We start from the raw sequence: 25,886 nt of genomic DNA, 5'->3' as shown, positions 1-25,886 counted from the left end.
AACTGTATAGGGGTGGGATTTTGCTGCTTGTCAGATATATCGGGGGTATTTACGTAGAAGGAGTTCAAGGGCTTGTAGTTCGTCAGAGCATTCACCATTAAAATACTTATACAGGCAGAGGGATGCAACATTTCGTTGATAGGACAGAAGTTGAAGCTTTGATGACAATTCAGGATCTGTCAGGTTGGTGACTCTCTTTTGAACCCTGTCCAGGAGCAAGAGACTAGTAGCAGATGTACCAGTCCAAATGTGACAACACTACTCCATACATGGGCGAATGGTGACCTTGTAGAGATACACGGTCTTTTCAGGCATAAGTAACTTTTTAGCACGGTAGTTACAGCTCATATTCTCTGTGAATGTTAAGCCGAGGAGTTGAAAAGAAGTACTTTCAGGTAATGTATCTTTAGTCATAGCTATTGGTGGTTGAGAAGGTTTGTTTTAATTATTGAAAGAAACAAGCTTAGTCTTGGCAGCATTGAATGTGACCATCCATTTTTGTCTCCATTCTACTACAAATTGAAGGTTTTCCTCTAGTGTTTTTGTAATTTCCTTAGATATGTGTTCATTTGTTGGTCAATTTTTACGACCTGTCCCAGCGTAATATAAACACCCCAACAACCCTATATTAAGAATGGCTTTCGGAATAAATACCTCCTAACCTCCCCATGTTAAGAACGGCTTTTGAGGTTGGGGGTGTCTATTCCGAACGCCGTTCTTAACATGGGGAGGTTGGGGTGTTTATAATATACTTGGGCACGTCATAAAAATTGACCCATTTATTTTCCCCTCGTGCCTGTTATAGAGCATGATTTCATCAGCAAATATACCCATCTCAGAAAACAATTTTATCAGGAGGTCATTTATGAATATTAGGAATAATAAAGGTCCAAGCATAGACCCCTGAGGTACTTCCACATTTATATCATATTGTTTTTTTTTTTTTGTTTTTTTTTACACAGATGTCACCACTTATCAAGGCCCGGAAGCCACTCAGAGATAAGGGTTATTGCAAGTACATTACGTTAGTGTGGAGATTTGATGAAGTGTTTACTTAAGGGAGTGGTTCATTAGGAATTTGTTAACGTTGGATTTGAACACATCCAAGTTGTAGTCAGGTGGGAAGCAGGCAGACGGAACAGAGTTCCACAGGTGCGCAGTTCTAAAAAAGAAGCTTTGTTCATGGAATCCACGTTTTGATTTAGGCACAGATAAAGAGTGGGGGAAATTTTTCACAGTGGATTCGGCTAGATGAGTGTTTTTCGTAAAAGATTGGCGAGGGGGGACCAGAGATTGGAGTTCAGACGAGCACCTACCATGGAAATAGCGATAAAACAAGGATAGGCTCGCAACGTCTCTTCTGTGAAGAAAAGGGCATCCCCCACTAAGCCACGAAGTCTATTTTGTACTCTGTCAAGGCAGGATAGGCTGTTTTTAGCAGCTCCTGCCCATATATGGCAGCAGTATTCCATCCTTGGACGTACTTGGCTTTTATATAGATAGAGAATTGCATCAGTAGTGAGATATCTTCTAGAGCGGTAGAAGGATCCCACCATCTTTCCAGCGACCTTAGCAACAGACTTGATGTACGTGTTCCATTTCTATCAGGAGTAAAGGTCAAACCCAGAAGCTTGTCAAAACACGGGGCCTCTCCCAGACGAGAGCTATCCATCACAATTGATGCCAGATGGGGATCAGAGCGTTGATGATGTACGGATAGGAGTTTGGTTTTAGATGCAGTAAAGGTAACCAGCCACGTCTTCCCACACTGAACCATGCGCCTGAGATCAGAGGAGAGAGAATCAGAGAGAACTTTACAGCCTTTGATGTGTTTGAGAATCAGAGAGTCATTTACAGCCTTTGACGTGTTGTTTAGATGTACGACCGTCATATTGTTTAGATGTACGACCGTCGAGGACAACCTAGATTCTTCTCTTATTTAGAAAGATTTAATTATGTTAAGTATTTGTCCAGTGATACCGTATGATCTTATTTTCCTTAGAAGATCATCGCCCTATTCTGTTAAAAGCCTTAGATATATCTAGGGCTACCACTCTACCCTCACTTGCTTTGTCCAGTGTATGGTATATACGTTCAAAGATTAGAGTTAGGATATCTGCTGTAGAACTGGGCTTGTCTAAATCCATATTGTTGATTGGTCAGAAATTTAGCAGGTTTAAGGTGATGCACTAGAGCTTGATTAATTATAAACTCAAAAATTTTGGCAAAAAGCGGGAGGAGGCTAATGGAGCAATAATTTAATTGTCAGTTCTTTTGCCAGAATTCTTGTAAACTGGTACCACAGAAGCAGTTTTCCAGCAGTCGGAAAAGCAAGATTTGTTAAGGCATTTGTTGTATAGTTTGGAGAGGACTGGAGCAACCTCAGCGTAGCATTTTTTAAAAATAGAACAGCCGGGATGAGGTAGGGTCGACATGCTTTTGAGATGTCCAGGTTTTTTATGATATCATGCACTTGAGAAAGGATGATTTTCAGATTGTCTAGTCTGGCGTCTGTCTGCAAAGGAAATTCAGGGGGGGGGGGGTTGCTCATTCCAATGTGGAGTTTGAGGCAAACTGACTAGCAAGCATTTTAGCCTTCTTGATTGCCGTGCAAACCTCATGATTGTGTAATAGTGGGGAAATTGTTGATTGCCTATTATTTACTTCACTGTTGTAGATTTTCCAGAAATCACAAGTTCTTAATTTCTGTGCTTTGATGCGTTTTCTGGTGGTTTCGGTTTATTCTCTCTTAGCTGTCGCTATTTCTTTCTAACAATTACTTCTAGCTTCTATAAACTTTTATCCGTTTGTACTGGACTTATGTCAGTTAAATCTGCGGTATGCATGCTGCCTTTGAGCAATGGCGGCTGCACAAGTAGAATCATTAGGGAGAGTGGGGTTTGCTATAGAATTTCTGCATGGGAATATGTGCTTCAATTGCCATTTTTAACCATTCAGGCACTCTTCAGCTGGAAGAGAAAAGATGTTTCCCCATGGGGCATCTCTGATGAAATCCCTGATGGCTTCCCATTCAGCCTTTTTATAATACCTTGCCGTTTTGAGCAATAGCTCTTCAGTTTTGGGTCGAGAATTAAGGGAGATTTCTACCATTATCACAGTGTGATCAGTATTCTCGAAGAGGTTATGGGCATTCGTTACACAATCATCAGGAACTGTGGTCAGAAATAGATCTAGAAGGGAGGCACGTTGATCTTGCTGATCTAAGAAACTTGTCGGAAACATAACGGTCTGTGATAGGAAATGACATATAGAGACGCTATGAGTTATGCTACCAGCTGTGTCTGTGTAAGTAGAGAATCCAAGCCAATTACTGTGGTGAACATTGAAGTCACCAAATACATGTATTTGTGCGCTAGTATAGAGGGAGAATGCTGTATCCATGCTATCAGAGACTTGGTTGATTAGGGTACAGTTCTGGGTTGAGGGAGAGCGGTAGAGGAAATATAAGCAGCTAATGTTATTTTGCATGTTAAGTCTAAAGCACATAAAGGTCTGGTCTTCTGATTCTAGTTTTATTTCTCTAGTCAAGGGTAGGATGTTTCGAATATAGACTACATATGTCTGTCCTTACGGCAAAGCAGGAGATAACCAGGCATTTTAAAGTGGTTATATATAATCTGTGATGAAATCAAGCTCGGTAATGGTGATGGCAGCTAAAGTTGGTTTGCTGAATTGTGAAAACATTACCGCACCGGCACTAATCATAGTTTTTAAAGGGTCAAAAATGGGTCAAAAATAAAAAAATCGTTATATATTTTGTACATTCGTCTTTTGAAATCACGACTCTATAATAATATATACAAAATCTGGATAAATTAAAATATCATATTTAAGTGTATTTTATGCCCGGGCAAAGCCGGGCGACCCCTCCCCGCTAGTCTAATATATAAAACTCACTATGTCTGTCTGTCTGTCTATCTCCATATTTTCAAACTCTATCTCTCCAAAACTAAAAATCACAGAGCCATCCTAGGTGCCTCAAATGATTGGATTTTTTATGGACCCTTCTTTTATGGGTCTTTAACTGGTTAAAATAATTCTTAAGAGGTAAAAAATTAGTCAAAATTGAATACGTTGTAATACATTTTGTACATTCACCTTAGTTTATTTTTAATTTTTAATCAGTTCATATGTCTGTCACGTTGGTACGGTGGCATCGTCACCAGCTTTGAATGCTAGTTTTGCTTTCAGTTTCGATTCTAGCTGATGGCACCCAAATACTTTTTTTTTTTTTACTTTTGAAATCACGACTCTATACAGGGTGACCCTCCCCCCCCCAAAAAAAAACGGGCCCCAACTCTAATTAGGCCCCGTTTCTTAGTGTTTTGTCTGAATGAAATGAAACTTTGGTCATAACTAGTTTATTATATTCAAAACATCACATCAAAACACTAGGGGCTTTGGCATTTTTTTCTCCGTTCTACAGCATATCTTCTAGATGGCCTCCATTTAGCTTTTGTTTTTTTGTTTTTTTGGTCACCCTGTATATGAAATCTGGACAAATTAACATATATTTAGGCATATTTTATGACCGACCAAAGCCAATACTAGCGGGGGGGGGTACTCCCTCCCCCCCGCTAGTATATAGTAAATGTTTTGAAAATATATATGGCAAGTAAGCTACACAAAATTAATGGTGTTTCATCCTTGCGAGGATTAGGCAGGCTATTGCATGGAATTGATGTTAGCGCATGTTTTTATATATTCATGCGTTATTTTTCCTCTTTTCCTTCCCATCTTGCCCGTTTGCTTTTACTCTCCTCTTTGTCGTCTGCTCATTCTCTCACTACTCACCTCCTTCTCCTCATTTTCTTTTCCTTCCTCCTCCCTTCCATTTTCTCCTTCTATTCTTTCTTTTTCTTCTCCCTCCTCTTCTGTTATATTCTTATCTTCTTTTCTCCACTTCCTACACCTTCATTAAATGTCCTGACAACCCCTGATTCAATCTCTGTTTATAGGCATCATCAACACGGATAATGCTTAAAGCTGAAAAGGTTAAAAACAACAATAAAATCTCTCTCTCTCTCTCTCTCTCTCTCTCTCACACACACACACACACACACACACACACACACACACACACACACACACACACACACACACACACACACACAAGAACTAGTTTTCGGTGTCTTTAGCAAAAAAGCAAGAATGTTATCTTTCTCGTCTATTTTTCCCAGCCCAGTCCCCTTTCTTACGGACCGCAAAAAAGAACTCAATAAAAATAAAATAATGAAGGTCGTAAAATTGAGGACAATACTGCTGTCTGCTAGCTTCCTTCTTCAAAGAGAGAGAGAGAAAGAGAGAGAAAGAGAGAGAGAGAGAGAGAGAGAGAGAGAGAGAAAAGATGTCACCATTCTATTTTTAGAAACAAGATGTCTAACTGATATACCAGTTTGAGTAGATATGATGGAATCTTGAATGCAATGTTTTGAGGTAAACCGGAAAAGGGAAAGAAATGTAAGGAAAGAAGCAAAACTGGTTCTTTACGGTTTATTTATAGGTGGCCTTCTTTTATCTTCGGTAATTCGTTTTGCTAAGAGTTAAACCCGATTTTCACCATAAAATTCATTTCCTACTTTCCTATATATTAGATTGGTGCAAAAATAATGTCGTCTTCTGACATGAAGTTAAACATCAAAAAACGACATTATTTTTTGCACCAACCTAATATATATATATATATATATATATATATATATATATATATATATATATATATATATATATATACAACTCATCAGAGCGGCTGCATTCAGCCACTCTGATGAGTCGTAGAAGACGTAACATATGTCAGTGGATAATTATATTTTAAACAGTATATATGCTGCTCCCCATTTGGAGGTACATCCAATAACCCCCCCCCACACACACACGTGAGATCATACTTGCCCTCTTCTCTCAACCCCCCTATCCCTACTCACTTCCTTCACCACATTTCGTTCCAAAACTCCTACTGCTCACATTCACAAAGTATATACCCCGCTTTCCCCAAAAACGGAAACCACACCCGAATATCATATAAAGAACGAATGTAATCTTTACTCTCTTTTCAATATCGTTCTTTTTTTTTAGTCTGATGATGTAGTCTCCTAAAATTAGGATTCCACTAAAACATGTATGCACATATGTAACCAATAATGTTTGTTTAATAAACAGACTAAGTTTTTAGATGAGATAACCTATCGGTACCGTCGGTTTCAATCCTGATAATAGAAAACCGTTTTAGGTACCAATATCAAGCTCTTTTCAGCCAATCTATTACATCTATCTATAATCAGAATTCCGATGACATAAATCTACAAATATTACGCTCTTATTTTTTTATTTTTTTTTCTTCCTTATAATAGAACACCGATGGAATTCGTTTTTCCTAAAATATAACTAAATATATATATATATATATATATATATATATATATATATATATATATATATATAATATAAAGCTGAACGTGTGTGTGTGTGTGTGTGTGTGTGTGTGTGTGTGTGTGTGTGTGGTCACTAATAGGCTCCTATGCGGTTGACTATTATAGAAAACTGATCACATATAATGATAGAAGATGTATCGAGACACAGGAATTGGTATGTTTGATCTGGCAGAACGGTGGTTCATTAAAATTGTGGGGTCTGCATTCGCGCCTGGCCTCCAAAGTATGGAAATAAAAAATTTAAAAATAAAAAAAACAACATTTATAAGGGTTTTTGATATAGATGTACATAAGAATCCTTCGATAAGTATGTTTCAACTTAAATAGGGATAATATAATAAAATTGTGGGGTCTGAGTTCGCACCTGGCCTCCATAGAATGGAAATAGGCACAAACTTTAATAAAGACTTTTCATATCTATCTGCGTAAGTATACTTTGATAATTATGTTTCAGTTTGAAGAAATATGGTATAATAAAATTATTGGGTGTTCGTTCGCGCCTGACCTCCATACAATGGAAATATGTTACAAAGTTTAACAAGATTTTTTAATATAGATCCACAGAATATTGTGATAAGTGTTTCAGTGTGAACAGGTATGGTATAATAAATTATGGGGTTTATCTATTTTATTTTTACTTTCATATTATTTTGCTTTGGTTTTGATACCCCCAAATTCGAAGCTATCTCTTTACAACCCTTCCTTTTTCATAACCTATCATACTTTCATAAATCAGAGTCCATTTTCTGTAGGCTGTTTTGAACCCGGTCAACGACGGGTACTTTTGCTAGTGTATATATATATATATATATATATATATATATATATATATATATATATAGAGAGAGAGAGAGAGAGAGAGAGAGAGAGAGAGACATTTGATTCAAAATAGGAAAATGCGTTTATTTTGAGGAAAATAGCAAGCAAACCACAAACCGCAAATTGACAACAACAAATTCCAATAAAAAATTTTAACAGTAATATTATGTAAGAAACAAAATCAAATAAAAAATATAAATTATGAACTGAAATAAATATAATTGATATTAACATTTGCATATAATAAAAAAATATAAATTCACAACTTGTCTTGCGGAGGCTCCATGTTTTGATAAGCTTCTGGATCTGGCCTTTACTCCTGATCTGAAATGGAACACGTACATCTGTCACCAAGGTCGATGGAAAAATGGTGGGATCCTTCTACCGCTTCAGTAGATATCTCACTGCTGATGCAATTGTCTACCTGTATAATAGTCAGGTACGTCCACAAATCAAATACTGTTACCACATCAGAGCCGGAGCTGCTTGAAGCAACTCATCTTGCCTTGACAGAGTTCAAAATAGACTTTGTAACCTAGTGGGGAATACTCTTTTCTCTTTCTTGCAACCTCTTTCCCACAGAAGAGAGGTTGCAAGCCTGTCTCTGCTTTATCATTATTTTCATGGCAAGTGCTCGTCTGTGCTCCAATCTATGGTCCTCCCTTGCCAAACTTCCACAAAAAACACTTGTCTAGCTGAAACCACTATCAATAATTTCCCTCACTCTTTATCTGTGCCTAAACCTAAATGTAGATTCCATGAACAAAGCTTCTTTCTTAGAACTGCACCCCTGTGTAACTCTCTTCTGTTTCCCTGCTTTACAGCTGACTACAATATGGTCGTCTTCAAGTCTAACATAAACAAGTTATTGATGAGCTGTCCCCTTCAGTAATCCAACTTATCAAATTTCCATTACTAACAATTACTACAATATTGTCCCATTGACGACTGTACACTCATTAATCCTTATCCTCGAGTGGCCTCGGAACCTTGATAAATAGTGATTACTTTGTAAAAAATAAAAACATAAAAATAATCCTATAAAGTTGAGTTTTTATTCTGCTATCATTTTTATTAAGTAAAATTATTTAATTGGCTGAAAGTGAAGGAAAAAAAGTTCAAGAAACAAAAAAAATGTTAGTAAGGCCTTCTCAAACTTTCTAGATGGTAGACGGCCTAATGTTTTCCGGCTTCATGAGAGCCAAAAATAGGCAGGTCGATCTCTAAATGGAACTGAATTCTAGCTGGGGGGTGGAGAAGGTAGAGGAAAAAGTAGGATGGTGGATTTGGGGAGTATGTGACGTAACTCCAAGATTGAAGCAATTAGTGGAGGGCCAAGAGCGAAAAGAAAGACTGGGGTGTAGGCATCTTGGAGGTTTCCTATCAGGAGAGCTGGTGAGCATTCACTCGACTAGCTAAGAAACTAAAATAAACTGGGTTCAACAGGACTTGGAACCGTGCGCACCATGCTAAGGCAAGGAACATGTACTCAAACTTGGCACCTTTACGTGCACACAAGCTTGCTACTCTGATCTATCCTTCTGTCAAAGGCCACAGGATGTAACTTTTCCTATCACATCTGATCTTAACCTTCAGTTGGTGTTTGAAGAACATAATCAGACCCTGATCAGCAAAAGATTCAACCACACACTTTTCCTTCTGTTGTGGCGTTTACACCATGATTCTTGCTATGACCAGGATCGCAAGAAACACCATCCATCTCTCCCTGTCCAATAGCGAGCGGCCCAGCATTATGGATGATGTCGGATGCATTAAGCGAAGATTCTCAGGATTGATATGAGCCATCACCTCATTGACATACTTCCAGTATCGCCGGAGTTTGCGGCAATTGAAGAAAGTGTATTCCAATATTTCCCCTGCTGCGGTCCCGCAATGAGAACACTCGAGCAAGTCAACTAGTCCAGCACTGCGTTGTATGGCATTGAGGAGTAATGCATTTTGGGCCAATCGTCAGGTCAAGGAAAACTCAGTGTAGTTGAGACGACTCGAATCTGGTACCTAGCTTCAACTGGAGCAGATCTACTCCTTTGACAACCCTAAACGCTCAATGAGCAGGTCAGTGGCAGCCCCTCACCACACTAATTCCTTATATAGTTCTTTTCTTGAAGCCCATGAAAAGTCACTGGGCCTTGGGAGTTTCCTGAACATGGCTCTACACTCTCTGATGAACTACATGTTGCCCTTTGACCTATGATGAGCCTCGACTAAGTGATTGAGGATGAGGTCGGGAAAAGCACTATCATTCGCGGGATTCCACGCCAACTTTTCTGTCAAGGTTCAACTCAAGAAATTCAGCTTCTCACCATCTCGATGACACCTCAATTTGGGCAGTCCAAAACTCCCCTCACATGGACATGGAACACAGACCTCTCTATAAACCCATGATTGGCGGAGGAGTTTGGTAGAGTCTGCAAAAGTCAACTCTTTCAACTTTGACTTCTTTGCAGCCAAATTTTCACTCAAAAACTGATTAAAAAAAAAGAAGAAGCTTGCTGCGTATCTGAATACTCTTTGTGTAAAATTTCAAATGTTTAGACCCAAAATTGGCTGAATAGTTTGCTAGAGACCGCAAAGGTCAAATAGTTTGAAATTTGACCCCTTGGCATCCAAATTTTCGGCCAAAAATCGATTAAAAAGCTTGCCCTATGTCTGAATACACTTTACGTAAAATTTCAAATGTTTAGACCAAAAACTGGCTGAGTAATTTGGTAGACCACAGAAGTCAAAATTTTTTTAATTTTGACCCCAATTTTGACCCCTTAACATTTATTGTTTAGGCTCAATCAAATTAAAAAGTTTGATCCTTGTCCATGTAACCTACATCTAAAATTTCAAGTGTTCAGACCAAAAATTGGCAGAAGAGTTTGGTAGAGTTTTCAAAGGTAAAATCGTTGAACTTTGACCTCTTGACAGCCAAATTTCTGACCGAAAACCGATTAAAGATTTTCTCAAATTTCAATACCCCGTATGTCAAATCTCGAGTTTGTAGACTGACTGAATATTGTAGTTTGGTAGGGAAATGTACACACACAGACACACACATACAGACACACACATGCACAGACAGACAGACAATTTCACTTTTATAGATTTATATATTTTATTTACGAAATAGATGTATATATTTTATTTATTTAAATGTATAATCAAAGTTGCTGGGTATGTTTTACTCAAATCGCTGTTTCTTTTCAGATATAATCAGTAAAACGGTAATTCCAATTCATTAAAAGTTGTCCCTGAACGACAATGTAATTGGACACATTATCTGGCTACCACAGTTCCAAGATCACAATATTATTAAACATTTAGAAAAAAAAAACGAGGTGTCAATATATCCTCTACCACCATCACCACTACAAGAGCTAGAGACTGGGGTTGTTTAAGCAAAGGTTTTGTAAAAGACTGAAAACAATCTGAGTGAGATCTACATATCTGTTTGTGATATTGCCACACTCATCAAGAATATGGATGTCAGCAAAGCAACTGATCCTGATAATATTCCAGTTATAGTACTCAAAAATTGTAAACGGGACTAGCACTCATTCTTGCAAATCGGCTCAATCGATGTATAAAGGAGAAATACTTCTCAACACCTTGGAAATCTTATTAGTTTGCTCAACATTTAAAATAGTAGAGATCGGCCTTTTACATCTCAGTACAGACCAATTAGTCTTCTGTGTATCATGAGTAAGTTGCTTGAATCCGTGTTAAATAGAAAAATGCCAACCACCTCAGCAAAAAGCAATATACTCATTGACAATCAATATGGTTTCCATCCAGCGAGATCTACAGCTGATGTATTGACTGTAATTTCACATAGGATCAGTGAATCTATAGACAAGGGTTTTCTTTCAAGGGCAATAGTTCTTGACATATCAAAAACATTTGATAGGATTTTACATAAAAATCTATTTCACAAGATATCGAATATCTGGAAATGTCTTCCCAACCATCGAATTTTTTCTTTCTGATAAGTTTATACAAGTAGTCATCGATGGACAAAAGTCTGAAGCTGAAAGTATCAATGCTGGCGTGCTTCAGGGATTCATGCTGGGCCCAACTTTCAGCATTATCTTCATCAATGATCTCCCAAATCACATTCTAAGTTCATTCATCGACATATATGCAGATGATACTATGATCTATGGCAACACTTCAAAGGCCAATAATGACAAAGATCTCCCTGAGTCTCTCTCTTCAGACCTTGAGCATGTGGTGCGATGTGGTAAAAAGAGGCTGGTTAATTTTAATTTTAATCCCAAACCAAACGTTTATCTTTTCACCGTAAACGCTTTGATACCCACTTGACTCCAATTGATATGAATGGCTCTCATCTAAAAGAGGCTCCCTGTTTTGACAAACTTCTGAATCTGACCTTTACTCTTCATCTGGAATGGAATACTTACATCAAATCTGTTGGCAAGGTTTCCAGAAAAATAGTTGCATCATTTTACCACTCCAGAATGTATCTAACTCTCGACACAATCCTTTACCTGCATAAGAATCAGACACGTCGTAAAATGGAGTTCTGTTGCCATATGTCTTGAAAAACTTCAAAACCAGTTTTGAAACCTAGAAGGTGATGCCCTTTTTTCTTCTCTGAAACCTCTTTCTTACAAAAGAAGCGTTGCAAGCCTTTCTCTGCTTATTTTCATGGTAAGTGCTCGCCTGAGCTTCATTGTATGGTCCTCCCTTGCCAAACTTTCACAAAAAAAACACTCGTTTAACTACAACAACTATCAACAGTTTCTTCCTATCTGTGTCTAAATCCAAACACAAATTCGATTAATAAAGCTTCTTTCCTAGAATTGCTCGCCTGTGAAACACTGTTCTGCTGGCCTGCTTTCTAGCTGACTACAATATGGTTGTCTTCAAGTCCAATATAAATAAGTTCTTGTTGAGACGCCCTTCTAGATATTCCATTTCTACCCCGTTTCCAACACTAACTAATTATCTCACTAAATAATTGTCTCAGTGACTATTATGAACTCATTAACCCTTATCCTTGAGTGGCCTTCGAGCCTTGGTAAGTAGTGAATCCCATGTTAAAAAAAAATTATGAATCATTTTTGCCAATGTTTTTATCTTCTTTTTCATTCATGTAAACTTGTTTTTTATTTTTCTATTTTACTCTGTTTCACCCCAAACAAGGCTGTTTGCTACATGGACGGTTGGGCCTTAGATTTGGGACCATATCTAGTGGGGTTAATGTGAGGGGATAAGAGAGATGGTTGTTCACATTACATTTAAACTTCTATATGTCCGTATAGTAAGGGAAGCAGGAAACAGGAAGGGAATTCCAAATTCAAGCCATTCAAGGGAAGAAACTATTAGGCTTAACAGCATGTCGGGACCTCAATAGTGAATGAGTGGAATTTTATTGCTTGTCAAGATAGTCAGGAGTACGTACGTCGAAAGGGCACAAGTGCTATGAGTTGATCAGAGCATATTCCATTAAAATACTTGTAAAACAGGCATTAGGACATGACATTGCAGCGACGAGATAGAGGTTGGAGCTTGACCGACAGTGAAGGACCTGTTAGATTTGAGACTGTTTTTTGGACTTCATCTAAGAGTGAGCGATTAGTTGAAGATGTACCAGTTCAGATGTGGCAACAATACTCCATGCGTGGGCGAATTGTGGCTTTGTAAAGATAAAGGATGCTCTCTGATGGGATGACCTAGCACGGTTAAGGGAGCCCACCTTCTTTGCAGCAGCCTTGGCAATGTCCTCAATGTATGTGTTCCAATACATCTTTCTTCTTCAGTGTGCTTAGTGTCAAGCAGAATTTCCATGAACAGAGTTTTTTCCCAAAAACTTTTCATCTGTGAAACACATACCATGGGATTGCTCCCTTGCAGTCGACAACATACCCACTTTCAACTTCAATTAAAATCCAGATTTTGTCATAAACCTCAGAATTAAATGTTGTTCCTTCCATCAATCATTTTCAATCCTTTCATATTCTTCTTCATCATTAAACCAAACATCCATCTCATTAAACTTTATTCTCGAATGGCTTTTGATAATTGATGGTTCATTAGTAAAATAAATAAAACATTACTTTATCATAAATAATTGCAATTCAGTTAATGAGAAAAATTAATTTTTTAACGTTGAAAAAGATTTATATTCATATCAATTTCATTAAACTATTTTAATAAAATGTTTTTTGTTGTTTTTTGCGTTCTTTATTTTTATTGTGTAATATGGCCTGTTTTTATCTTTTCGAAAACTGAACTTTCTTTAATAAGCTCAATTAACTCTTATTCTGTTTTTATATGGAAGAGATGAATAGAACAAAAGATGATTATCGAAAAATTGGGAGATGCCTATTGACTTTAGTCTTGAAAATACTAAGACTATATGTAGGAGGAAAACAGTCAGCAAAAAGAGAGTTTCACAAACCTGCAGTTATTAGAAAGAAGCTACTGTAATTGGAAGCTGTATTATCACGAGATATAAAAATAGTAGATTGGTGAAGACTACTAGATCAACGAATAAACAAGCTGGAACGAAGGAAGCAGGGAATAGATCAGATAAATCCGAAGAACACCTGTCATGACAGAATTTATAGAAGCAACTGAGATTAGCAACATTACGTCTGTGAAAAAGAGAGTGAAGAGAAGAAGAAAGGGTAGGGCCAATCAAATTGCAGATACATTTTTGAATTTTGTGAAGAATTCTTAAATGGGACAGAGAAACACCAGCTCAAATATGACAACAGTACTTTACTTGTAGAGATAGAAAATAGCTTCAGAAGTGAGAAAGCGTTTGAAGCGATAGAGAGAATGTCTTTTCTTTATGCCTTCATTCAATAAAAATGTATAGCTAAATAATGTTGTGTGGGAAAAAAAGTTAAATTTTGAAAATTAGAATTTACAACATTTATTTTTCGAATAAGGAATCCAAAATAGAGATAACAATTTTTTATTCCATGAAGTTTCAAAGAACGCCTTTGTCCTCAGAAGAAAAACAATAAGCAAAATAATTGTTCATAGATATTATTTTGAAAATGTATAGCTAAACAATGTTGTGTGTATATATATATATATATATATATATATATATATATATATATATATATAATAATGTAACTTAGAAAAATACGGTAATAAAAAATAATATATATATATATATATATATATATATACGTTTTATTTTTTATTACTGTATTTTTCTGTTAAGTTACATTATTATATATATATATATATATATATATATATACACACAACATTGTTTAGCTATACATTTTCAAAGTTACATTATTGTTTTAGCTACCCTGCCGTTTTTTGGCCGTCTGTAGCTTCCTCAGACTTTTACAGAAATTATGATGGGATGAAAGAGTGAATGATGTCAGGGGAGGGGCGCGAGAAGAGCGGGGGGGGGGGAAGAGGAAGGGAACAAGGGGGAATGGTGGGGGTGCTTGGTATGTCGGTAATGTTTTAGTTTTGGAGTTTAAGGACCTTAGGTGGTTGTGGGGGAGGGTCTGGGAAGTTCATTTCTGGTGTGGCTGAGGGCATAGGGATACATGGAGGGGGGAGGGTGATATGTTGGGGTAGGAGGAGGGGGGGTTACTTTAAAATTCGAGTCTTAATGTTTAAGTTTTTAGCGTCTCGTTGGTGAGATGATTTTTTGATAAGTATGTCTTGACCTGTTGGGTGTTTGCTTAGGTTGGAGGCGGGGGGGGAGCTATGATTCGGTTTATTTATTTGGTTTTTATTTGTTGTTAAATGTATTACCGACATACCAAGCACCCCCACCTTTCCCCCTTGTTCCCTTCCTCTCCCCCCCCCAGCTCTTGTCGCGCCCCTCCCCTGACATCATTCACTCTTTCATCCCATCATAACGAACATTTCTGTAAAAGTCTGAGGAAGCTACAGACAGCCAAAAAACGGCCGGGTAGCTGAAACAATAATGTAACTTAACAGAAAAATACGGTAATAAAAAATAAAACGCATATTTGCTCTACAACAGTATTGAGCACTTTCTTCAGGTTTTTATTAATTACCATTTCTACTATATATATATATATATATATATATATATATATATATATATATATATATATATATATATATATATATTAAAAGAGAGATAAAGAGAGATGGGGAGAGATTATCTGCGTACATACAGACTTGTCCACAGACATTTTCATGCACTTACATGGTCTCGTCTTTTTTCTTGATAGGTATCTCCCCATTGCACGTGCCCCCAGTCTTGAATTTCGTGGCTAACATTTTATCTGCCTAAGGTTTTCTTTATCGCACTCCACTTCCTACAGAGTTGAACAATAAATTTGTCGCCCTAAAGAAAACAACACTACAACTTTATTTTAAAACTTTTACTGAAAAAATTAATTCAGGTAACTTGATTATGTAGTAGAGCTGACATCTATTCAATGTAAACGCCTTCAACCTCCATCACCACCTCAATACTGTTCAGAACTGGGAGCATGTCTGTCTATAAGTGCTGGTGGGAGCTCGGCAAATATTTGATGGATGGCAGTGATCAGGCTGAAGGGAGTCATGTTGGTGATGTTCTCAACGTATGACCAAACAAAGTAGTCCAGTGGGTTCAGGTCAGTAGAAGAGGGGCCAATGAGAGAAGGGTACAAAGTCGTAGCACTCCTAAAGCCAAGCCAAGCCTCTTTGGACCGAGTCCTTCTGCCACACCCAGAGTTTGCTAGCGCCCACCTGATTGCACCAGGGGATCACCACACTCTTCAGCACATCCAGGTACACTTTAGTGTTGACTTTCAAGCCGACTTCGAAGATGTGAGGTGGCATGATGTGGCCCTCACTTGAAACCACACCATAACCATGGGTCATTCGATGTGTTGAGCTGTGCCCTCAAACATTGAACCATCTGGATTTGCATTTTGAGAATGCTTTTGGAGGGCGACAATTTTATCGTTCCACCCCGTATTTGTTCTTTTTGAAACGTTCCATTGTTGATGGCATATCTAGCAGACTTGACAATGCATTGTGTTTCATCCGTTGTTTTTTTCATAATGTCAATACTTATCATTTCATCACTGATGCTTAATTTTTCGCCAGAATAAAACGTTTCATCTAAGTGATCAACTACTAGTGCAGTGTCACTCCTAAAAATGATACATTAAAATGAATTCCTTTGAAGATGTTTTGAGTTTGGGAGAAAGGAGATAATTTGATATAGCTAAATCAGAATTATAATGTTGGTGAGGAAACTCTTCTCATCAAAATTCTTAAAGGACATCTTCCACAACCCTCGAAGAATGCAGAATGCACTGGCAAATTATTGTGATGAAATAGGATCCCACCATGAAATTTCCATTTGCATTTGTTACTCAAAGCATCTTTTAGTCTCCTTAAAAGTTTAATTTCTGGTGATAATTTTCACCAGAAATTACTCTTTGTCTGCTTCAATTTTGTTTAATAATTTTAAGGTTAGATCACTTTGAAGATATTGTTGATCAGATCACAACATTTTTTTAACTAATTATGCTAAAAACTTGCTCAATCCCAAATTATGAAATGAAAAATTAAATTTGCTGATCCATAGGAAGTGGCTGTCTGATTGACAGTTATTAAATTTTGAACAGTCTCGATGTTTCATCATTGTTGAGGTTCCTGGTCTTTACAAGCATCGTCTTCAAAGTCGTCTTTTCCTTTTTTGCATCGCTGAATGCACGTGTGGCTTTCAGTCTTTTTTTTCTATAAACATTTTTCAAAGCTTCAATGATCTGTGTTCCTTTCCAATCAAGTTTTTTTACCAGAAATTTGGTATTCGACCTTACCTCAAAATATCTGTTTCCGATGGTCAAAAAATTGACTTCTTTTACATGGTCTGATCGCAGGTAACTAAACACCAACTGGAGTGTTCTGACATTGTTTTAACTTGTTTAAACTTGATAATTTTACTGCTATTAAAAAATTCTGCAATTTTTTTGATCCACTCTCGTATATGAGGGAGTTTGAAACGTGTAACGTTTAGTATATGATAAGCATGGTAACAAGCCAGAAGAAATAAGAATACAAACACATCGTTACAATAGAACTGATATTTCATTCATTTCAAATGACTTTAATCATATGATGTATATACTTAAGGTCGTTAGAGGTTTGCATAAAACTGATTGCAGATAACGAAAACCAAGGTAAGCACCCAGTGTAGTGTCCTGACATTGTCTTAACTTGATACTTTTACTGCTATGCAAAAATTCTTCAAATTTTTATAATCAGTCCTTGTACAAATTAAATTTCTTAGCCAGTTTCAAACTGTAGTCGACCAAACCATTTAATCTTTCGAGTAGAAAATAAGAACAAGCCAAACAACTGTTTTGTATTAAAATAATAATGTAAAAAAATTTACAACTTTCAGAAAAGCATGCAAGGGATATTTCAAGACATTTATACTGAACTGAACAACAATAATCCAACCGGAAAAATTAAAATTGACATACGAGGTGCCTGCAATAAGTATCCAGACTTTTTTCTTGCGGGCACTATTATTGGTAGGACACATGAAATTCTAGTATCCTTTGAGGTAATCTTCTTCAGCTGCGATGCACTTGTTGTATCGTTCTAATAACTTCTGGAAGGCTCCATGGAAGTCCTCTTGTGTGAGCATGTCAATGACATTCGTCACAGCATCTTTCATCTCCTCAATTGTCTCATAACGACAGCCCCTAAAGTGTCCTTTGAGCTTAGGGAATAACCAAAAATCACAGGGAGCCAAGTCTTGACTATAGAGAAGTTGAGGAACTGTCTTGATGCCCATCTTGATCAAATATTCTGTGACAAGGATGGAGTTGTGGACTGCACCCTTGGAACAAACTTTGCGCAAATCTTATGTATCTTCAGTTCCTCGTGAATAATTGTGTGTACAGTTCCCACACTAACATCAAACTGTGCACTTATTGTCTCTATAGACACACAGCGGTCATTATCCATGAAATTCTTTATTTGGCCAATCAACTCTGGTGTTCTGACTTCCCTACTCCTCCCACTCCTCCCATCATCCCTCACAGACTCCCTGCCTTCCTTGAATCTCTTATGCCACTCAAAAACTGATGTTCGATTCATGCAAAGTGGTCCCAAAGCAGTTTGAAGCATTCCATACGTTTCTGTGGCATTTTTTTTTCCAAGTTTAAAACAGAATTTTATTGCTTATCGTTTTTCTAAAATGTCTTCACGTCCAGATTGCATTTTTGAAATTCACCAGCTGTGACAATCAGGCTTTAGTAGGGTGTATTCCAATTCCTGCTGTAGCTGTTTATTTGAACCTGAAATCATAAAAATTGATCAGCCATACATAAGATGTATAGCAATAACATACTGAATTTGCAAGAGTCTATGACAATTTTAAATACTTGTATAAAAAAGTCTGGAAACTTATTGAATATATTTGATGATGTTTTTTTGTCTAATTTTTATATGAATCTGTCTTTGGCTTCCATTCAGGCCTGAAACTGTCAACAAACTTGGATTTAGAGGTCTCTATTCTTTCTGGACATCACATGAACAATGCTGGCCTTTACTAAAACAATGGTCGTCGGTGAGGATGTTGATTGGCTACAGCAACTATGACTGAAAGTCTTTTCATTTCTTCGATTAACATCTTACTCTGAATGGGCTATCTGAAATTTAAAAAAAATAATAGGTAATTTTTTACTTACTTTCCACCTTAACAAACATCTTTAAAATGACGATGTTTATGGGTTTCGGGTGTGTTGAAAACGAATATCTCATTTAAATTTACCGCAAACAAGCAGTTTTTCGGATATTAAGCAATGTAATTCTTTATGTTAACACTGTCAAAAATAATATGCGCACACTTGTGTGTAAAAAGATGGCCACCATATGTTGCTAGATAGGCATTAAGTATTTACAGGAGGAGCAACGTGAAGGTTGCCAACATCTTAAGTGAAAGTATTTGTATGGAACGAACTGGATTCGAAATGACACAGGTTTTCAGTTCGTGTTGTAGCCACTTAAACATTGTCAACTCTCCCCTCCACTTCTGTATGTAGGAACAACTAACTTATCTATAATATATATCTCCCCTGTCTGTTTAAATGTATGTATGTATGTATGTATGTATGTATGTATATATGTATGTATGTCTAAAACTTTTGATAGAGGTGATAGAGTTTCACAAGATCGGTATCGTTTTGAAGCTCAACCCTTCAGATGACAAATATCGAAAAATTGGCAAAAAACATTCATTCCTTCACCCTCAACTGGGCAGTTTTCTACAAGGAGGTTCGGTTATTGTGCGTCACCATTTTTGCAAGTCATTGTATCGGTTGGAATGACTTTACTAATTTCAATGTTCCGAATTTCCAGTAGCGTCATGGAGTAGGGGTAGACGTCAGGTTTTCTTTCACTTTCTTTTCCATCTTCACGTCACGGGTTCGAGCCTGCCTGCCTACTACCACTTTTTTTTGGTTTTTTTTTTTTTGCTGCTCAACACACACCTCCAAACACCCGGGCAACACTGGGAACCCAGGTAGTTTTAGATAAAAGAGATTCTCGAAGAAAAGAAACTACTACAAAGAAAGCTACTTAAAATGGAAGGTGACAAAACAATTGCTACATAATAGCACAGTAAAGTGACTGCTTTAACTAAGATTAGTTTATTTATAAGATATATATTACTACCGCTTTGCTGGAGAGAGTAATGAGCAAGATACCACAGGGAAGTGTCATTGGCCCAATGTTATTCATCATCTACATAAACGACTTACCCAAACTCTGCCAAAATGAAATGAAGCTGTTTGCAGATGACACAAAGTGGTTCACACGTAGTAACATTCCAGGAGCCACAGACAGACTACAGGCTGACCTAGATAACTTGCAGAACTGGTCACAGGACTGGTTGCTCCGTTTTCACCCACAGAAATGCAGCGTCCTGAAACTAGGGAGCAGGAGATCAGAGGCTAAATACACATCGAAAGATAACTCGCTTGGAGTGATAACACTGGAAGAGCATTTTTTTTTTTTTTTACACGGTGGACACCACTTATCAAGGCCCGGAAGCCACTCAGCGATAAAGGTTAAAGCATGATTATGAGAAAGACCTAGGCGTCTACATCGACAACAAACTGAGTTCCAAGGAACATGTAGCTAAATCCATCACAAAAGCAAATAAAGTTGTTGGGATCATTCGCCACACTTTTGACTTCCTCACGAATACAGTCTTTGTGCAACTCTACAAGAGCCTTATGCGTTCTATCTTGGAGTATGGCCACTCTGTCTGGCAGCCACACCATAAGACCTTATGCAGTGATCTGAAAGACGTACAGCACCGAGCAACCAAGCTGCTGGCATCACTGAAGGACAAGCCATATTCTGAAAGATTGAGAACCCTGAGACTGCCAACTCTTGAGCATCGGAGAAATCGTAGTGACATGATCAATCTCTACAAGTACATCCATGGGATCTATGATACAAGAAAACCATCTTTTCAGATCGCCAAAAACAGCACAACCAGGGGGAACAGCCTCAAAATCGTAAAATCCACTGTAGGCTAGATGTTCGCAAAGGGACCTTCTCACAGAGGGTTGTCAACACATGGAATGATCTCCCAGATGCAGTTGTACAAGCAAAAACAGTAAACGCATTCAAAAGCAGACTTGACAGCCATTGGAGATTGCTGCCGAGTTTATATTGTCCATCCTCCTAAATGGAAGTGCAAATTCCTGGGTTTCTGAAAAAAAAAAAAAAAAAAAAAACTACTTGATCAAATTAAGCGATTTTTTTATGAGAATTTTATTCCATAACAGGTACGTACAATATAGTTTGTTTTTTTGTTTTTTTTTCAATATCTTCGTTGTTTTTAATATCTTTGTCTATTTTTTAATGTCTTTGGTAAACTGCACCAACACTGTCGATGCAGGACACAGTTGAAATCCTGAACGTTTTAAAGAATAATATTATCTGTTGCATAAAGTCAACTTAATATTTTCATCAAGGATATTTTCATTCCTAACAACAAATTTACTGATGATAAAATAAATTTTATTAGCAATTTGTGTGTTTTCTGTTCTAAAAAAGGTTTAAAAAAATATAATAACGTCGAATGTTAGTTTAGTTCCCCTGTGATTCCTTTAACCTCCTGACATGTGTGAGAGAACTGACAACTGCTTTGATTATGTTTAGAATAACTTTATTCTTGTACATACACAGCTGTGAAAACTGCAATACAAATAAATAAAAACAATTGACAAAAATGCCATACAAAATGTACAAAATGATACATTTTAAAGAGAAATAAAATGAAAACAAATAAAATACAAAGAAAAGGAGATGGACATGACAGCGACATCAGACACATGCGATACAAAAAGAAAAAAGGTTTATCAAGACCACGTGGAATGAGAAATGTAACTGCCGAACGTATCAGAAATAGTGAATATATTCTTTTTAAAAACAAGGCTACATAAGTAAAGATTTTGGATTCTTACCTCGTTGGCACTTTTAGGGGCTAAAGAAAAAAGTTGAACTGACCGAACGACGGACAGACAGTGAAGCGAAGCGAAACGACCTGCTGATCTCTCTAGGGTCTAATTTCAGAAAGGCCTGGCATCCGATATCATTTCGCCTGGGGCATTGACCGAATTACGACCCGGAAATAGGAATACCTATCTTATTTTACTTTCTAAGCTATATATAATAACACAAATGAATAAGTATTTATTTTATTTAAATATATTTGTACCTACTATGCCTCCCCACGGAACAGAGTTAGACACCAGGGTCGTTTTTTAACGTAGAAAAAGGTACAAAAATAAAAATTGTCTCAGTCGTGAAGGACTGATCCTCCACCGAAAGAGAACAAGAAATGGAAGTGCAGCATCTGAAGAACAGATGGTATTTATTTGCTCCCCCACCGAGCAAATTAGGCACAAGGCCGATTTTTAATGTGAGGAGTGAAGGGAGGGGGAAGGGAAAATGGGGACCAGCTCCCGAGAGGTGGGAAATGGGAGCTGGTTAAAGGTCAGGCATGTGGGGTTGCCCCCACATCTGGTCTTCGCTAGTCATAGCTACTCATAGCTTGCAGCATCTGAAGAACAGATGGTATTTATTTGCTCCCCCACCGAGCAAATTAGGCACAAGGCCGATTTTTAATGTGAGGAGTGAAGGGAGGGGGAAGGTAAAAAGGGGACCAGCTCCCGAGAGGTGGGAAATGGGAGCTGGTTAAAGGTCAGGCATGTGGGGTTGCCCCCCACATCTGGTCTTTGCTAGTCATAGCTTGCAGCATCTGAAGAACAGATACTACACTTTGATCTTGTTTATATATTTTATTGAGAAAGAAAAATTGAACTTAAAAAACGTACAAAAAATTCAATTCAACAAAATTAGGCACAAGGCCCTACAAGAAATTGGGAGGGGGAGGGTACAGGGTCTTTTTGACTATGTAACAGATGAGACTTTGAAGTCTTACTCTTGACTGGCAACATTTACCAAAATACCTCAATCACTCTGTGGATCCTAATCTAACTAATAACCCCAGCGTTCAATGTAAAATTTAACTATGTACAATTTGTATATTCATTTCTGTATGTTGTGTGTGCATTTTTTTTTTTTCTTTGTGTGTGTGTGTGTGTATGTGTGAGAAAATAAAGTTCGATTTCATTAGAAAGAGTTCTTGAATTAATTGGCATAAAATGTTCGTGGAGTGGGAAAAAACTAATGAAAATGTTCCTTTCAAAAATAAGGAAAAAAAACTACTAATGTGTTGTTAGTAAGACCCCCCTGTACTATTCTATGTGGCTAGATCCCCCACTGTTTTCCGGGGAACCGAAAACAAGCAGAGCATCCCTAATGGGGTTTGGGGAAGTCGCCTTAATGGAGGTGGGAGAAAATAAAGCAACGGATGGAGGGGGTAGGAAGGTGACCTCTGAGTAGGGGGATGACCGGGGGCATCAGAAAATAAAGATGAGGAGCAGGGGGGTTGGGCAGACTCAGAGGTTCTCTAATACCAAAAAATAAAATCAGGAACAGGATCTCATTTGTACCACCAGTCAAGAGTTACTTTACTGAACTTATAATGCTAACCTAGGCGGGATGGGTTCCGTAGGACCCAGCACCGCCCATGCCATGCCTAAGGAGGGAACACGTATTGAAACTTGGCTCCTCGACGGATGCACAAACTAGTGCTGTGCACCCACCTCTTGTCAAATTCCACTCTAGGCAACCTCTTCCAATCGCATCTGATCTTTACTTTAAGCAAATGTTTAAAGTAAACGATCAGATCCCGATCAGGAACAGATGTCCCTTCGTGGACCAACTTGAGGCGCGTGATCCAAATGGTCATGCGCGCTACTGCTAGGATCGCCAGGAAAACCAAACTTTCCTCCCTGGGGAACGGCGGCTCCATGTTGTACACAAAAGTTCCTACGTCGAGATCGAACAGACACTCGGCATCGATGCGAGCTGTTACCCCCTCGACGTACCTTAATAGGGGCTGTATCCGGCTGCAACTAAAAAACGCGTGCTCAATTGTTTCGGGCTCGCGTTCGTCACAGCACGGACAGAAGCAGCTGGTATGTTCTTTATACCGGAAAAGTACGTCGAAGAGGGGCAGCGCATTTCGGACCAGTCGCCAAGTCAGGGAGAATTCCGAGTTATTCAGAATCTCCCGTCCCGGCGCCCAACACCATTGAGAACGGACAACCTCCATCGACCATCCCATCCGCCTACAAAGTGGATCCTTCGCGGTCCCCTCCACTAAATCCCGATACAGTTTCTTCCTTGGCTGATCGAGGACATTGGTCCCCGGCAAAGCTCTAAGAGCGGTTCGGCATTCGGAGAAGAACTTGGACTCCCCCTTCGGTCTACGACGACCTTCTACCGAAGGGTTGGGTTTGAGATTGGGAAACGAGTTCTCAACCACAGGGACCCAAGGAGCGTCTCCTTCAAGCGAACGACCCAGGAAAGCCAATCTCTCGGCGTTTCTATGACACAAGAGATTGGGCTGACCCAGGCCTCCCTCGCTCGGATTTTGAACACAGACCTCTCTGCAGACATAATGCTTACCCTCGTTCCACAAAAGTGAATCGAGGTGCCCTTGTAAGCGGGTTAGTCGTTCTGCAGGGAGAGGAAGTACAGACAAACGGTAAAGGATGAGCGGAAAGACGTATGTAGCACACGCCTCCGCCCGACCCTTCAAGGACAATTTCCTTCCAATCCAAGTCTTTACTGACGGTTTGACCTTAGACTGTACTTCCGACCAATTCTTTTCCAGCTGAAGTCCCGGTCCAAACCAGACACCGAGAATGCGGACCGGTCCATCGGTCCAGCTGAAAATACCTGGAAGCGAGTTTACCCCGGTCCAGGCCCCCAACCGCAGGCCAACAGACTTGCTACGGTTGAAGATGGCCCCTGTTACTTCTTCGTATCGAGCGAGCGCCTCGACCACCGCTTGAACGTCCGTGAGGCAAGACACGAACACGGTGACGTCATTGGCGAACGCGGAAACCCTGGCTCGTGTGCCTCCAGGGAGAGCTATTCCGCGCAGGACTGGTGTAGCCGCCTCGTCCCTTAACTTGCGAAGGAGGGGTTCCAACGCCAGGACATACAACAGAGGCGACAGCTGACAACCCTGTCGCACCGACCGAGAGACAGCGAATGACTCCGACAGCTTACCGTTGATCTGCACCGCTACCGTCGGCCTGTCATACAGAACAAAGATCCACTTGCGGAAGTCCGGATTAAATCCGACGGCCTCTAGCACAGATCCTAGGAACCGATGGTCGACCCTATCGAATGCCTTGGACTGATCCAAACTGATCAGCGCGGCTTCGGCGTCGTCTTCTGTCCCCTCTATGATCGAGCGTATCAAGTGCAAATTGTCTTGAATCGATCTCCCCTTCACAGCATAAGTCTGGTCCGGTTCGATCAAGTCAGTGATGACAACCTGCAAGCGATTCGCAAGAATCTTTGCCAAAATCTTTAACTCTGTGTTTAGCAGAGTCAAGGGCCTAAAATCATCAAAGTTTTCCCTCCCACCATGCCGTTGACCTTTCCTCAGCAATGTGATCACACCCTTGGTCACCTGTCCAGGGATGGAACCCTGGGCAAACCAATGGTTGAACATATCCTTCAGAATAGGGACCAACATGGGCGACAGCCTCAAGTAAAACTCGTAGGGTAAACCATCAAGCCCCGGGGATTTGTTATAGCCGACCTGCTTTAACGCAGTAATGACCTCATGTTCAGTAATAAGACCATCACAGCTAGCCGCCTGAGCCGCCGTGAGGCGGGGCGAGTCAGCCAAATAGCTGCCAAACTCATCAACCCTGAGTCCGGGTAGTTGGGTGAAGCGCACCGATAGATGCTCCCGAAACCCCTCGCAGATCTCCCGAGTCGATACTAAGGGGTGTCCTTCCAGGTTATGTACTTTACGAATGTACCCATCCGAACCGCGCCTTAAAGCAGCCTTATGCTCAACAGCGTCAACATTCACAGCCTCGTTAGAAACTTTGTTTAACCTAGCCCTAACTACTTGACCTTCATACCGCTCGCTAGCCAAGCAGTTGAGATCTTGTTTAGCTAGTGCTAACTCTAGGGGGTCCCCCCCCTCCACCGCCCGGGTCAGCTTAT

This window comes from Euprymna scolopes, chromosome 13, assembly GCF_053919585.1.
Source record: "Euprymna scolopes isolate OS-2025 chromosome 13, ASM5391958v1, whole genome shotgun sequence".
Taxonomy (NCBI): domain Eukaryota; kingdom Metazoa; phylum Mollusca; class Cephalopoda; order Sepiida; family Sepiolidae; genus Euprymna; species Euprymna scolopes.
The sequence above is the reverse complement of the archived record's forward strand: the minus strand, read 5'-3'. Positions refer to the sequence as shown.